The following is a 15611-nucleotide window of genomic DNA, read 5'->3' on the forward strand; positions in this document are numbered from 1 at the left end:
AAACAATCCAAACAACCCAAACAAAGCAAGACACCAGCACCTAGAATACCCAACCACTCCATTCACTCACCTGCAACTCGATTTCACACATATCAATAATGCAGGAAGACAGGAATATGCCCTGGTCATTGTCGACATGTTTTCTCGGTGGCCAGAAGCATATGCCACTAAATCAGAAGATGCAAAAACAGTAGCCCGCATACTCACGCGAGAAATCATTCCGCGCTGGGGATGCCCGCTTCAAATTAATAGTGATAAAGGTTCAGCCTTCACAGCCAAGGTCACAGCAGAACTAGTCAAAGCACTGCAAATAGAATGGAAGTTTCACATTCCATATCATCCACAGAGTTCCGGTATCGTGGAACGCATGAACCGTACTCTTAAAGATAGACTACGTAAAGCGACAGGAGGTACATTTGCAAAATGGAAACAAGTCCTTCCTATCGTATTGGCTGAAATTAGAATGACACCACAAAAGACTCTAGGCTACTCCCCCTTTGAAATACTAATGGGCAGACCTTTTCCCACGCCCTGGGCAAAGAAACCACTAGTTACAACTGAGGGAGATCTAGACATAATCAGAGAAGAGTACGTCAGATCCCTAATACAGAAACTTAATGAAGTTGAACAAAATGTTATCTTTAAGAATCCTTCTCATCCACAGATACCCACTCACCCATTCAGGGTTGGAGACAAGGTCGTAGTGAAAGTGTTGCCGAGAAACAAGCACCCCGGAGACTTCACCTACGGACCAGAGACAGAAGTGGTCGCAGTCACCAGGACGGCTGTCCTCACCGACGAAGGACCAACGTGGATCCATGCATCCAGAGTGAAGAAAATTCCACCTCCACCACACGTCAACACAGAGGTCGACACCGATCCCGAGACTGACACAGACGGGACGAGAGAGGTAATAACGAGGGCCAGTGGCTCTGACCTCCAACCTGGAGAAGACCTGCCGGCTGGAGGTGACGAGGAATCAGGGGTACAACATTCTGAAGCCAAGGACGACGCTACAGGATATGACTCCCCCCACCTTAGCCCTAGTGATTTTATTCGGGCTTGTTCTTTATAACTGTTTTGCTGAAGTTGATATTACTCAAAATGATGGACGCTTTACCTTCTGGTATAATTCTTCTAGCACGACTGTCGCTACTTTTATATTTTCTTATTGTGATATTGTATCTTGTTCAAACAATCAAGGCGGGAATCGAGGAGAACCACCGCTACCATGGCTGTGTAACATCCACCACACACCACACGCTGTAAGTCACGTATATATCTGTATCACTAGTACTTACTGGGGAGATTCTTGCAACTCATGGGGGGCTGTTGGGTGGAACACTAGAGCAGATACCACTGCCTTTGATATCAGCCAAGACTGGGGATATTACCCCGATGTTGGCATCCATAAATGGTCCAATGGTCGATCCTTACTAGCCCGTATGTCCCTACAAAAAAAGGGCACTTGCAATAGCCAATTTATCATTAACCTAGAAAACCCGGCCCCCGGCGATGCCGGACTATATGTCATGGGTAAATATCAATCAGGAGAAAGCGGGGGCCCAAGGGGAAGATTTCATTTAAAAGACATGTATGATAACCCAGAATACACCGCCCTCAAAACCACTGTAAAACCTAAAACACCATCATCATTCTTTAAACCACATGTCACTACTTTTAATGAAATGTTAGCCATTAACAACCCCACTTACGAAGACACTATATCCATAGAAACTGGATTATCTGACGTAAATTATTGGCTAGAATGGATGAAATATAATGCACGTAAAGTTAATCAAACTGATTGTTATGTGTGTGGAAAATCCAGACCCCACTTGGGTACGGTGCCCATACACATACCTTCAGACCAAGATAAATGTTTCTTTAGCCTGTATACTGATACTATTGTAGAAGAAACCAAATGTGAACAATGGAAGAAAGAATATCCCATAATGGTAAAGAATACCAATCCTGGTAGTACCATAACCATTTATCCTGGTAATTATACATGTTATTACTCAAACAGCACTGCACAAAACACTGTAGATCTGAAATTGTTTCCTGATGGGTATTGTGCTGAACGAAGACATATCAGTATACCCACCATGAAAAAATCATTAGGAGACATTTATTTTATTTGTGGAGACATGAGACTCAGGACAAAGCTGGACAATCCTTGGAAAGGAGAGTGTGCCCTGGCAAAGATCATTATGCCCATACACATTCTCCCAGCCGATTTGTCTGAGCCTCCTCCCACAAATAAACCTAACACAAACTCCAGAAACAAAAGAGAAGCTCCAAAGGAAAGCTTCGATCCACACATATACATAGACACTATTGGTGTTCCCCGGGGAGTTCCTAAAGAATTTAAGGCTCGTGATGAGGTCGCTGCCGGCTTCGAGTCCCTGTTTCCCCAGGTAACCATCAATAAAAATGTGAACTGGATAAATTACATATATTATAATCAACAGCGTTTTGTTAATGATACTAGAGATGCTTTAAAAGGTATTGCTGAACAGTTGGAAGCTACATCACAAATGACATTTCAGAATCGTATGGCTTTAGATATGATGCTTGCCGAGAAAGGAGGAACCTGCGTGTACATAGGTAAGGTTGATGGATGCTGTACTTATATCCCAGACAACACAGGTCCTAATGGGAAAACTACCCTAGCTATTAAACATCTAGAAGATTTATCCATCGAACTCAAGAAGAACTCAGGTGTCACGAACCCCTGGAGTAGTTGGTTTGGTTGGTTAGACGATTGGAAACACGCACTAACACAAATAGGCATATTTATCCTCATTGTAATTATTGTACTTATGATAGTAGGATATTGTGTTTTTCCCATATGCAAGAAGATTGGTTCCAAGTACCTGGATAATGTAACACCTGCTATGTACACTGATCTCGCCAAAAGCCCTCCCTCACCAGAAGATTATGGTGAATATGTCAAAGTTTACCGTACCAAACAAGATGCCATCTACAAGAATCAAATTGTCTAAAAAGGACATTGATTCTAAGAGGGGACTGAAGGGTTAATCAGCCATCTTGTTTCTGTGTCTTATAATTTCTGTGCCTGCTTATCTATGTTCTGGCTTGTTTCCAGTACTCGCTCGCTATCCCGTACTCTGTAACTTTCCTCAGAAACTGAACATTCTGTGAGTTCTCATAACTTTGCTACATACTCCCCTACAAGGCGACGTATAAGCCACCCCACAATAGACGCTGTTATTTTCCTACCTCTGCACCAAATATTAACCAATCATGTAATTGAACCAAGCGCCATATGTTGTGTATAAATATGTTGTTTTGTCATAATTAAATCAGAGTTAACCTTGTGTCTGTGGTCATCGTTACTGGTCATATCATATGAGGTTACACTCTCACGGAGCTCTAAGGGGTCTTCACACTGAGGTCAAATAAGGTAATTAATAGATCAGACAATCGATACATCGGCGTATGATCGATTCTCTTCAGTATGTATGTATGTATGTATGCATGAGGGTGAAGTGTATGTATGTATGTATGTATGTAGGAGGCAGTGTGTGTGTGTTTGTGTGTGTGTATGTATGTATGTATGTATGCATAAGGAAGTCAGTGTATGTATGTATGTATGTATGTATGTATGCATGCATGAGGTAGGTAGTGTATGGATGGTTGTATGTATGTATGTATGTATGTATGAGGGAGTCAGTGTATGTATGTATGTATGCATGCATTTGGAAGTCAGTGTATGTATGTATGTATGTATGTATGTATGAGGGAGGCAGTGTATGTATGTATGTATCTATGCATAAGGAAGTCAGTGTATGTATGTATGTATGTATGTATGCATGCATGCATGAGGTAGGTAGTGTATGGATGGTTGTATGTATGTATGTATGTATGAGGGAGGCAGTGTATGTATTTATGTATGCATAAGGAAGTCAGTGTGTGTGTGTGTGTGTATGTATGTATGTATGTATGTATGTATGTATGAGGTAGGCAGTGTATGGATGTGCTTTATGTATCAGGGAGGCAGTGTATGTATGTATGTATGTATGAGGTAGGCAGTGTATGTATGTATGCATTAGGAAGTCAGTGTATGTATGTATGTATGTATGTATGTATGAGGGAGGCAGTGTATGTATGTATGTATGAGGTAGGCAGTGTATGGATGTTCTGTATGTATCAGGGAGGCAGTGTATGTATGTATGTATGTATGTATGTATGTATGAGGTAGGCAGTGTATGTATGTATGTATGCATTAGGAAGTCAGTGTATGTATGTATGTATGTATGTATGTATGTATGTATGTATGTATGTATGTATGAGGGAGGCAGTGTATGTATGAGGTAGGCAGTATATGGATGTGCTGTATGTATCAGGGAGGCAGTGTATGTATGTATGAGGTAGTCCGTCTATGCCCGCCCCTCAGTCCTGCGTTCCATCCCAGTGCCTACCCCACTCCCTGCCCAATATCTGTCCCCACTCTACCTGCCCAGTATCTGCCCACCGACTCACTGGATATCCTCTCTCTCCCCCCTATGCCTGCCCAGCATCTGCCCCCCTCCTCTCCCTGCCAACCATCCATACCCCTTCTCCCTGTCCACCATCCGGCCTCTGTCTGCCCACCATCCATCTCCTCTCTCTGCCCACCATCCGTTCCCCCTCTCCCTGTCAATCATCCCTGCAAACCACCCCCTCTCTCTGCCCACCATTCATCCCCCCTCCCTCTTCCCAGCACCTGTCTTCCTCTCTCTGTCTAATGTCTGTCCCCGTCCATCCCCAGCATCTCTCCCCTCTCTCTGTCCAGCATCTGTACCACCTCCCTGCCCATCACCTGTCCCCCTCTTCCTGCCCGACATCTGTACCACCCTCTCTCTACCCAGCATCTGCCCCATGCGCACTCCTCAGCATCTATCTCCCCTCTCTCCACATCTGTCTCCCTCTCTCTGCCCAGCATATACCCATCTGTCCCCAGCTAGAACTGTATCCCATGCACACGGAATGATGAAAATGAATTTGTGGCTCCTGGGAACAGTATTTCCTTGGAGTCCACAACCCGTTGTATTAGACCATACACACTTTTCTAGGAACCTGCACGAAACTGCCCCTCCCCCCCCCATTTATTTATTTATTGTAGTGCCCCCACTGTCATTTTTTCTGGATCCCTGTGTGTGTGTATATGTATGTATGTGTATGTATGTATATATGTATGTATGTATATGTGTATATATATATATATATATATATATATATATATATATATATATATATATATATATAGTTAGTGGGGGGGGCGCCACCACTTTTTTGGCTTGGGGGAGCAAAATTTATAGTTACGCCACTGAGTGCAGAAGTAGAGGGTGCGCCACAAAGCTCCATTGGAAGAGCAGTGGTCACACTTGGACCCTACTGTGAACCAGCAGGTGCCCCTTTATGGCTTGGAGCCCGGATGCAGGAGTGTCCATTCCCTCTGGGAGTTACACCCCTGCCTTGGCTCAAGCACAATTACCTACTAAAATAATGCAGCAGTTTTTTTTTTTTAATGATGAACAAAAAATACAGAGAGGAGGCCCATGTGCAGCCATGGACATCGGGGGATGAGGTAAGTATGAAGGGGACGCGGTTTGCGAGACCCTCCCGGCCATTCCCGGAGGGTAGGCAAGTATGATAATAACTATGCCCTTGGGTACTGTACTAGCCTGTTAATGCTGAGGTTACATGAAAGATTGAGCTACAAGTGGTTGAAAGCTCTATGGCAGGCATGTCAAAACTATGGCCCTCCAGCTGTTGTGAAACAACTACAAGTCCCATCATGCCTTGCCACAGTTTTGCTTCTGGAAATTGCTAAAACTATGGCAAGGCATGCTGGGATGTGTAGTTTCACAACAGCTGGAGGGCCATAGTTAGGACATGCCTGCTCTATGGTATAATTACTGTAGGAGCATGATCCAGCGAACGGTGAGTAAGACATGAAGGTCTGACATGTAATAGTTCATCTGGAGTATCAATAATAAGCAATAGACAGAAACCCTCATTGACTTCTTTAGTGGCAGTTCTGCCCCCAGGTGCGAGTGTATAACCACTTGCCGAAAAAAGAGGAATCCGCTAATGTGCAACAAAATGGAAATCTTAGATTGGAAACTGTTTATATAAAAAAAAACCTGATTAGACAACCAATGACTAATATTATTTTTGTTCTCTCGTTAAAGTGTATATCAGTTTTATTTATTTTGATACCTTAAAAGGTGCTGAAACTTCCATCTTAACATCATTTTACTTTACAAGAAATTATTATTAAATGTAATTTACTCAAATATTAGCAATTAAAATCCCTATTTCATACAAACACAATAGCAAAACTATTAAAATGATACAGTAGTAATAAGTGATAGTCCTTATAAACGCTGCGTGATAGATTATAAAAACATCAACCTAATAGATTGTTGTTTCGCCTTGCATTGTTCTTACTATCTTAATCTCAAATATTTTAAATGAGATTGAGCTTCATTTCCAGTGTTCACAAACTGCAAAAGAATAATTCTAATTTGCTTTAGAACACAGGGAGATCATGTTTATGTAATGCCTGCGCTGTAATGTGTCCTCATACAGGGTGGGATGCACTAAAGTGAAAATGGGGTAAAATACCGTTTTAGACTAACGTCTTTTTTCAACCTTAGTTACTGTGGGCCTTACTCTAGTTCACTTTTTCTGACAAAATCCTTCTTAGATGGACAAAACCATGTGCACTGCAGGTGGGGCAGATGTTACTTGTGCAGAGAGAATTAGATTTGGGTGGGGTTTTACTTCAAAGTGAGATCTATATTGCAGTGTAAAAATAAAGCAGCCAGTATTTACCCTGCACAGAAACTAAATAACTCACCCAAATCTAATTCTCTCTGCACATTTTACATCTGCCCCCCTGCAGTGCACATGGTTTTGTCCATCTAAAAAGGATTTTGTCAGACAGAGTGAATTAGAATAAGGCCCTATGTTACTACTGTGGCAGACTAGGTACTTTGCCACCTGGAAACAACCCTAGGGACTTAATAGCAGCTTGTGCCACCAATAGAGTGGCGGGTGGAAGCTACACACAGGATCCCAGGGGTAGATGGGAAGTGTGCATGGACCGGGTTCCCATTCATTGGACCCAGACGAGGTCTTATAAGCTTCTTAGCCCAAGAAGCTGCTTCAATCAGCTAGCACCTGGCTGCTGGGTTTAAAGAAGAGTGTAATTAGTCAGGGCTCCTGATTGCAGTTAGTGTCCAGGTGATAGGTCTGCTTGGGACAGTGGGATCCAGAAGACTGGGCACTAGTGTCAGGACGCCAGGACCTGGGGGGGTTCCTGATTTGGTGAAACCGCCCTGTTTGTTAATTTATATCTTTGTTTTTGAGTACCCTGAATAAAAGGTATTTGTGTTTGCACAAGCCTGGAGTCGGTTGCTGGTGGAAGTTTTGTAGCAGAGCGCACTCTACCAAAAAACCTGTTACACTATGTTACGAAATTAAGGGGCTTGTCATTGAATAGCTCAAGGCTAAAGTCTGAGGCTGCTAGTCCTTTTCCTCCCGCTGTAGGTATTGAGGCTGATTCAATTTTGCCATGGGTGTTATAACTAGCCCAATTGTTCCTCATCTGTTTTTCAGGGTAGAGTACAAAATCCTAGCAGTCATCATCCTGAAAGTCACAATAATGGCAACGAGATCCCAGTGAATTAATGGTGAGTATTCTAGCCGTAACCCATCAACTTCGGCAGCCTAACCCTCCACCTGGTGCCTAACTCCACCCCTAATACTCACCCTTGGGATTCCTCCGTAGTTTGACCTTCGGGATTCCACACCACAGACATTATTGTGACCGCGGTGGTTCTGACTACACATCAAAATGTCATTCAGGAGGATTTATGAACAGAAATTGGTCTGGTGATGTCAGCCACCCGCCCACGGAAGCCAGGTAGCTGCCCCGTTTCTCATGGGGATGCCCAGCGGTTTTCTGGTCGCACCCAGCATTTTTATGGGTGTGTCCAGGAAATGCAGTAACCGAGCATTGAATGATTTCACTCCCCTTCGAAAAAAAAGTCAGTATGAACTACCTTTTATTTCTGTCTGTGTCCACCGAAGTGACGTCATGTGACGTCAACAGCCCACCCTGGCAGGCAACGGCCCACCCACCTTCCCGGGGAAATGCCTAGCATTTTCATGGTAATACTTATAAAGCCGGAGCAGTCCCTATGCTCCGGCCTCTGCCCGCTCCCCCCCCCCCTACCAGTACGAATGCCTCTGTGACTATGACAGTCGCTGAAGGCATTCGTACAGTCGCCCAGCACAGAGCTGCACCATCGATATTCACGGTGGGGACCAATCAGTATTGAATCACACCCATAGTGTGCATATGCAGCTTTCTTTTTCCTGTATGGAAACCCAGTCCTGCAGGAGCAGGTGAGTGATAAACAGTAATAAGCGGAAGCGCTTGGTACATACCACCTCAGAAGTTTATGTCTACATTCACGAGGTCTGCATAGTAACAGAACTTCCCTAAGCGGCTTACTGATTGCCAAACATACCCAAAGCGCATCTGACCAGATAGAGGTGCAATATGCTATTATACATTTTAATATGATTTTATTATTTGCATGCTATTAATTAAACAGGGGATATTTTATCTCTATATACTTTGATAAATATTTATATTCGTTTTTACATTTAGCAAATTTGCAAGTCATTTGTGTATATATTCCCCATAGATGCACTGGTTTATTTATTTATTTATTACCAATTTCTTATATAGCGCACACATATTCCACAGCTCTTTACAGAGACTATTTAAACATTCACATCAGTCCCTGCCCCAGTGGTGCTTACAATCTATATTCCCTACCATATGTACACGCACACACAGGCATTCTAGGGTTAATTTTTGTTGGAAGCCAATTGACTTACCTGTATATTTTTGGAATGTGGGAGGAAACCGGAGTACCCGGAGTAAACCCATGCAAACACGGGGAGAATATCCAAACTTTAACAAAGGTTAGGGCCAGGGGTGGATTGGGATAGAAAGCCGGGCCGGGAACGGGAGGGGGGGTGCTAACGCTACAGCCCGGGGGGCTGACGCTACAGCCCAGGGGGGGGGGGGGGGGTGTCTGCCGATACAGCCCGGGGGGTGCGGACTCTACTCACCAGGCACCGCCGTCGTCATCAGACAGCGACCAGCGGCAACTGCTGGTCACAAAGTGCAACATCGCCTAGAACAAATATGTCCATCGCATATGTGCTTTTAATATAGGCATATATGCGGCGGCCATATTTGTTTTTGGCATTGCTGCCATTTGTGACCATGCTGCGGCTGCTTGGTTCCGGCAGCCCTGGAACCAAGGTAGGCAGCCCAGCCAGAGGGACATCCCGGTTTCCCGTGGGCCAATCCGCCTCTGGTTAGGGCCATGGTGGGGATCTAACCCATGACCTCAGTGCTGTGAGGCAGTAATGCTAACAATTACAGTATTCGTGATGCCCTACTGGTTTTAACTTTTACCATGTTCTAATTGCGCCCCTGCAAAATCCTGGGTTTTTGGCAGGGCACAGATAATCTCATCTCATAGACCCCCTTTACTGCACCTTGGACCTGGGAAATTGCCGGGTCTGCCCCATTCACACTGGTTCCCAGGTCTGCCCTGCCAACAAGTGTGAGGAATCTAATAGCAGCTAATATTGGCTGTTGAAAGAGCAGCTTTGATTGTCCACCATTCTTCCTCCAGTTAAGATCATGCACCCTGGAGTACTGCTTATGAAGTGCTTTAAGTTTGTTCACAACCTGTTGCTGGGTTTTATGGATGCCACAGGGCAGACAGTATTTTTGATTTGTTGTAGTACAAATGCCAGTTACTTGCTTCTTTATATCCTCCTTCCCTCTCACAGCCAGCAGCTTCAGCACCTCCTCATCTCTCCAGTGAGCCATGTCTCTTCTCCTCTCTGCAGCATGAAATAGATGTCACATTTCACCTTATGTCATTCCCCAATCAGCTTGACGTGAAAAAACGTCCTGTGTGGAAAAACCCGGGTCGCGCCTGTTCACCAGGGCCGGATTAAAGGGGGGAAAGGGGGTCAGTACCACTAGCCCTCCTCTAGCTAGGGGCCCACTGTGGTTGACATGTATTTTTAAAATTTGGTGCTTAAGGTTTGGTGCATGGGAGTGGGGTAGTGCTGCAGCTTCACCTATCTGCCAATGTGACAATGATTAATGGTGCTGAGCATTGGGAGCCAAGGCACACTGACTGTACAAGTGTGCAGTACATTACTGGGAGTTGACTAAGTCTCATGACACTTTGCACAAGAGGTCAGAGGCTGAGAGGTTTGTGCTGAGCTCTGATTGGTGGAGCTCATTACATGCTTCGCAGGCCCATAGAGGACAGCAGCAGCAGCCTAGTCATGGGAGGGTTTTCAATCAGAGGCTGCACTGAGCATGTGAGGTCTCCTACAGTACTACAGAGTAAGGTGCAGAGGGACAAACACAGGCTCTTGTGTGTGTGTGTGTATATATATATATATATATATATATATATGTGTGTGTGTATATATCCCCCTGCAATTACCCATTGACCAAGTTTATACTTCCTTTACTCTGTACTTTGACAGTGTAATATTCTCCCATGCAGTTTGTTGCCAGTAATGACAAGTACAAGGGGACCCCCCTGTCTAAAGTACAACGACAGGGTCTGTCACCCACCGCCTGTATCCCCTCGGTATGCTGGGAGTGGATGTGTACGCATTCACCCACACGGTTACTCAGTCTAATGAATTTTCCTTCGCAGATAAAAGTAAGCCAGGACATACTTTTAAGATCAACGGTTTTTGTGAATTGGGGTGGGCGCTAACTCCTGCATTCTGTGGGGTCCGCTCAGCGTTCCAATGGGCGCGACCACTGTTTTTGTGGGAATGCCCATGAATTGCCAGGTGCCCACCCCAGACTGCCCCCTGCCTGTCAATCAGGCAGCGAGTGCCTGGAGAATGCAAAATTCACCAGAGGTATTTGATGCGGGGGTTTTGCACATGCGCATAAACAGAACCCCACCATCGGAGACAGGGCTGAACTTAGACCTGTACGAACAGGTCTGAATCAGCTCCTTAAGGTGCGTACACACAGGGGAGATATATTTCTCAATCTCTCCCTTTCATCAGCGACCAGAGATGGTCGCTGATGAAAAGAAACCTCTGCCGGGGAGAGCCACAGAGGTAATCAGCTGGTCGCAGGAGAAAGCTCCTGCGACCAGCGATCATAAGGGGGCTAAAAACGGGAGCGCGCACCCGGCGATTTATCACCGGGGCACACTCCCATCACTGTCAATATGGTCGCCAGCGACCATATTCCCAGCGATTTCCGCAAACATCGCTGCCGTGTGTACACAGCTTTAGATCACTTCACACAACTTATTGTCTTATAGCTTATAGTAGCACAGTATATTACTGCAATAAGTATAACTCTTCTACTTTATTACCGATCAGTTCCCTGAGGATTACAAATTATTGCTAACAACTCATTTAAGTGCTGAAATCCCCACCATGACTTTATACAATGTCAGATAAATGTCACAAGTGCAAAATTGCTGGATGCACGCGTTACTCTATGCGCAAGAGAAAAGCTGAATTTGTTGGTGTTTAATTAATCCCCAGGTGCTGAGTCGCTGCGTCAGTGCACATTAGCATGTTGTTATATTATTTCTATTTTGTGCAATGTCCAAGATATCTGTTGGATTTATTTATTTCACCAAATGGCATATATTAATAGCACAGACATCTGATAATAACCCATGCATAAATTTGTACTCTTTGAGCGCCAACATCTCTATGAAGGGTGTGCAAAATATCCGCTATAAATGCCAGCAGCGCTCACATTTGTTATATACATTCAAATACAAATTGTTACGTAAAAAGAATATTATATTTTCGATATAAGGGAACATTACAGGTCATTAGGATGGAATGTTTTCTTGGCAATTTTCACACAGATTTTGACAGTCACTTCGCAAAGGGTTAAGGGTTGCCTTTTGAAGATTTCTGTTACTGCCTGCGTGCTTTTAAAGGGGCAATCAATTAAAAGGCAAAACCAGACCTTGCCTTTTAAATGATTGCATCTTTGAAAAATATTGGCAAACTCAGTTGAACTCCCACAGAGCATGCTGCACTTACATAATTACATACTATTACATAAGCCTTCTGATGTGTTTGTTCCATTCTCCTCCTGCCACTACCTATGTCACATACAGTACTGCTCTTACTTATTGTATCGCACACGTGGACAGTTTACAATAACGTCCTACACATCTCCTGAAATACTCTGCAGTGCTATGGAGATTTGCATAATATGATTGATTTTAAGGTATTCTGTTTCCACCCCTTCAAAATGGTGGACATAAATATAAACAGTATATAGATTTGTAACAAATTACGTTCTGACCTACATTCATGCTAATAACAAGCAAAAATGGCTTTGCAATAAAATCTTTTGGAACGCAAGCAATCCCGTTTCTTACAGTGGTTCAGTGGCGGAACTCCGGGAGGCAATGGAGTCATTTGCCACCAGGCTCCTGGCCTAAAGGGGCACTGACCCCCATTAACTATCCATGCTGTTGTCATCAGAGCAGAGCGCTGAGTGAGCTTGTGTCTGTCACGCTTTTAGAAGCACCAGCTGCAGAATAACGTAGGCTGGGTGCTTTAACGTATGGGGGTTGCATCCACGACAGAATGGAGTGAAACAAGTAATATAAAATGAAATTGATTTAATAAAGGTATTGCAAGACCATGATACTGATGGGATAAAATATATATGGCAGATATGAAAATATAAAGTCAATAGTCCAATATATTATTGCAGAAGATGATGATGCTTGGTCTTGAAAGAATATTGCAATATTGTTTGAAGAGTTGTAGGAAATAAAGAATCGGATTTGAAAATGAAGGATTGGTTGAAGATTGGATGATTGTGTTGAAGATTGGATAATAGGATTGATAATTAGATGATTAGATTGATGATTGGATGATTGGTTTGAGGATTGGATTATTGGATTGAGAATTGGATGATTGGTTTGAAGATTGGATGGAGAATTGGATGACTGGATGGAGGATTGGATGGAGGATTGGATGATTGGATGGAGGATTGGATGAGCGAATGAAGATTGAAGGTAAATGGATGAAGAAATAAAATGAAGAAGACTGATCCTTGCTGAGTATGGTCGTGGCTGCAGACAGAGGTGACCGTGGAAGTAACCATCGGGAATAGGACAAGGTGAGACCCCTTGGAAGGGCTAACCTTGCTGGATCCTCTTTGGTGGTAGTGAGTCCTTGGTACTTGGAGCAGTAGACGACCAGCAGGGAAGCTTCAGTAAGACGCTCAGGATGGTAGCGGATAGCTACAGAGCCAGGCTGGAGCAATGATGCTGAGGGATCGACATCATTGTACTGACTGCCGGTCTAACCCGGCCAGTCAGTACTTAACAGGTGGACTGTGCAGCGATTGGTCAGTCAATCTGACAGGGGAGGCGGAGCTGCACAGGAGAGGCTGAGGTAACCAACAAGATGGCGCCCGCCAGTGAGGGCGACAGATTTCAGCCGACCTGGATGTACGCAGCTGCGCAATGCCGGCATTCAGTCAGAGAGCTAACCAGGCACAAACACACATGGGGGCACGCCACTCATACCCTGCATAGGAGCAGAGCACATAGCACCAGTGTCACCACGCGATGACAAAGCGACCACATGTACCCCACCGGAGCCAGGGGCATAAGCAGAGGTGAGCGCCATGGTTTTATAAGTGCGGCTAGAGAGCCTAGGGCTGAGTACAGCACAGGAGTTTTGGGTAAACGCCATGGTGGATGTGACAGTGTCCCTGCCAGGCATCGGCTCTGCCCTGCTTTCTCCGGAACCTCGCCGGGTGTTCACATCATAGGTGCCGATTTATGTTTTTGCTGGTGGATGCTCAAGCCAAAAATATAGCGTTATGGCTTCATGGGGAAGGGGTGCGGCCTCAAAATAATACCAATTTATATTACGGAGCACACTTGTCTCCAATATTCAAATTACGGCAACAGAGTTCCACATACATAAATGCCCCCACAGTGCAGGTACATAAATGCCCCCACGGTGCAGGTACTCCGCGGACAGAATACACTCTTCCCGGCATACTGTTTCCCAGGTGGCGGGTCCGGCGATGTGGGTGCTGCAACCGCAAATTAGCAAGTTAATATGGCGGCCCAGCAACGGGACTCACGCCCATGGGTGCTCATCAATTTCCGTGGGTGCTCGGGCCCTTGAGCACCCACAGAATCGGCACCTATGGTCCACATATAGTGCGCCTGGCTCTCCCCTGCTACCGTAGGGTCCACTCCTGGTGTTGATTCTCCCCCTACTGCCGGATCCTTGCCGGGTGTCCGGAGGCAAGATGAATGCTGGTCCATCCCTATGTATATAGATAAATGGAGGGTTGGGGGGGGGGGGGGGCACCAGCATTCATCTTGCCTCCGGGCACCTGAGACGAACTTACGCCACTGCAGTGGTTCGTGGTGCATATGGTAATGTCATTAAGCATTACACCATTTATGTTTCTAGGGCAAGTTGGTGGTTCTGTTTTTTTTTTTTAATTATTTATATTAAAGAGAACAAAGGCTAATTTCCTTTAAAGCCTTTATCTGTACGGACTTCTTGTGATGCAGAGTAATAAAAGTGGACCTAATAAATATTAACAAAATGTTTTAGCACATCTGCTTCTATTTGTATGAAAAGTTCTAAAAGCTTTCCCCTGTGACAAAGGAATACGGTAATATGAGCACCACTGATGACTGTAATGATTATTCTAGATTTACACAACAAAACACCTGAGAGATGAAGAGAACGGCCAAGGCAATCAATTCAGGCGCTGAAGACAACCGGAGACTTTCGTGTAAGCACTTCAATCAAAGCCTTGATCTATAACACTGCAGAAGGGTCTACAAATTTTACAGGAACAGCAATACAAATAATTCAATATTGTAAGCAATCCAGGCATTCAAGGACACTGCTGTATTCAGCGTTTTATATATATATATATATATATATATATATATATATATATATATATATATACTCATCGTAGTGTGACCACAAATCTACCAGGGCTGTTATCAGGGTTTCAACTGTTGTGAAACTACAAGTCCCATCATGCCTTGCCACGATTTTGCTGGAGGGTCACAGTTTGGCCATGCCTGGTCTAGTTCCTACTGGGCATGTTTTTCATCTCCGGAACACTCCTGAGTTTAGTAAGCAGGAATATGGCCACGCCGATATACAGTACGCTTAGAGCACCTTGAGATATGCTCTATGCACCTGATGCTGAATTTGACATATATTAGATAGTAAGATGCACAAAATAAAGAAGCAGTAAGTAAAAAGGCTTATTTACGTCCATATGCTCACACACATTTATCGCTATGAACTCTCCGTACAATTTACAGAAACCTCTCCAAGGCAGCATGTTCAACTGTAGACCTCATGCCTAGAAAGACAATGTTAAAAGATGCATTAAAAATTATAATGTATGCTCAAGCAATGAAAGCAGCACCTATCAGCTTCAACGATGATGCACAATCAGCCAATCAGAA

At 44.3% G+C, this 15611-nt stretch overlaps 1 long non-coding RNA gene across 2 annotated transcripts; it reads left to right on the top strand.

Annotated features, from left to right (window-relative positions):
• The first annotated feature begins 594 nt into the window (after nucleotides 1-594).
• LOC146025940 (uncharacterized) lies at nucleotides 595-15019 on the top strand. Of its 2 annotated transcripts, XR_014454322.1 has the most exons (4): nucleotides 595-3430; nucleotides 7636-7709; nucleotides 7808-7942; nucleotides 14832-15019. It is a non-coding gene; the product is annotated as an uncharacterized LOC146025940 (long non-coding RNA). The 2 variants fall into 2 exon arrangements; XR_014454323.1 differs by lacking the exon at nucleotides 7808-7942.
• Nucleotides 15020-15611: the final 592 nt, after the last annotated feature.

This window comes from Crinia signifera, chromosome 8 (genome assembly GCF_055691185.1).
Source record: "Crinia signifera chromosome 8, ASM5569118v1, whole genome shotgun sequence".
Taxonomy (NCBI): domain Eukaryota; kingdom Metazoa; phylum Chordata; class Amphibia; order Anura; family Myobatrachidae; genus Crinia; species Crinia signifera.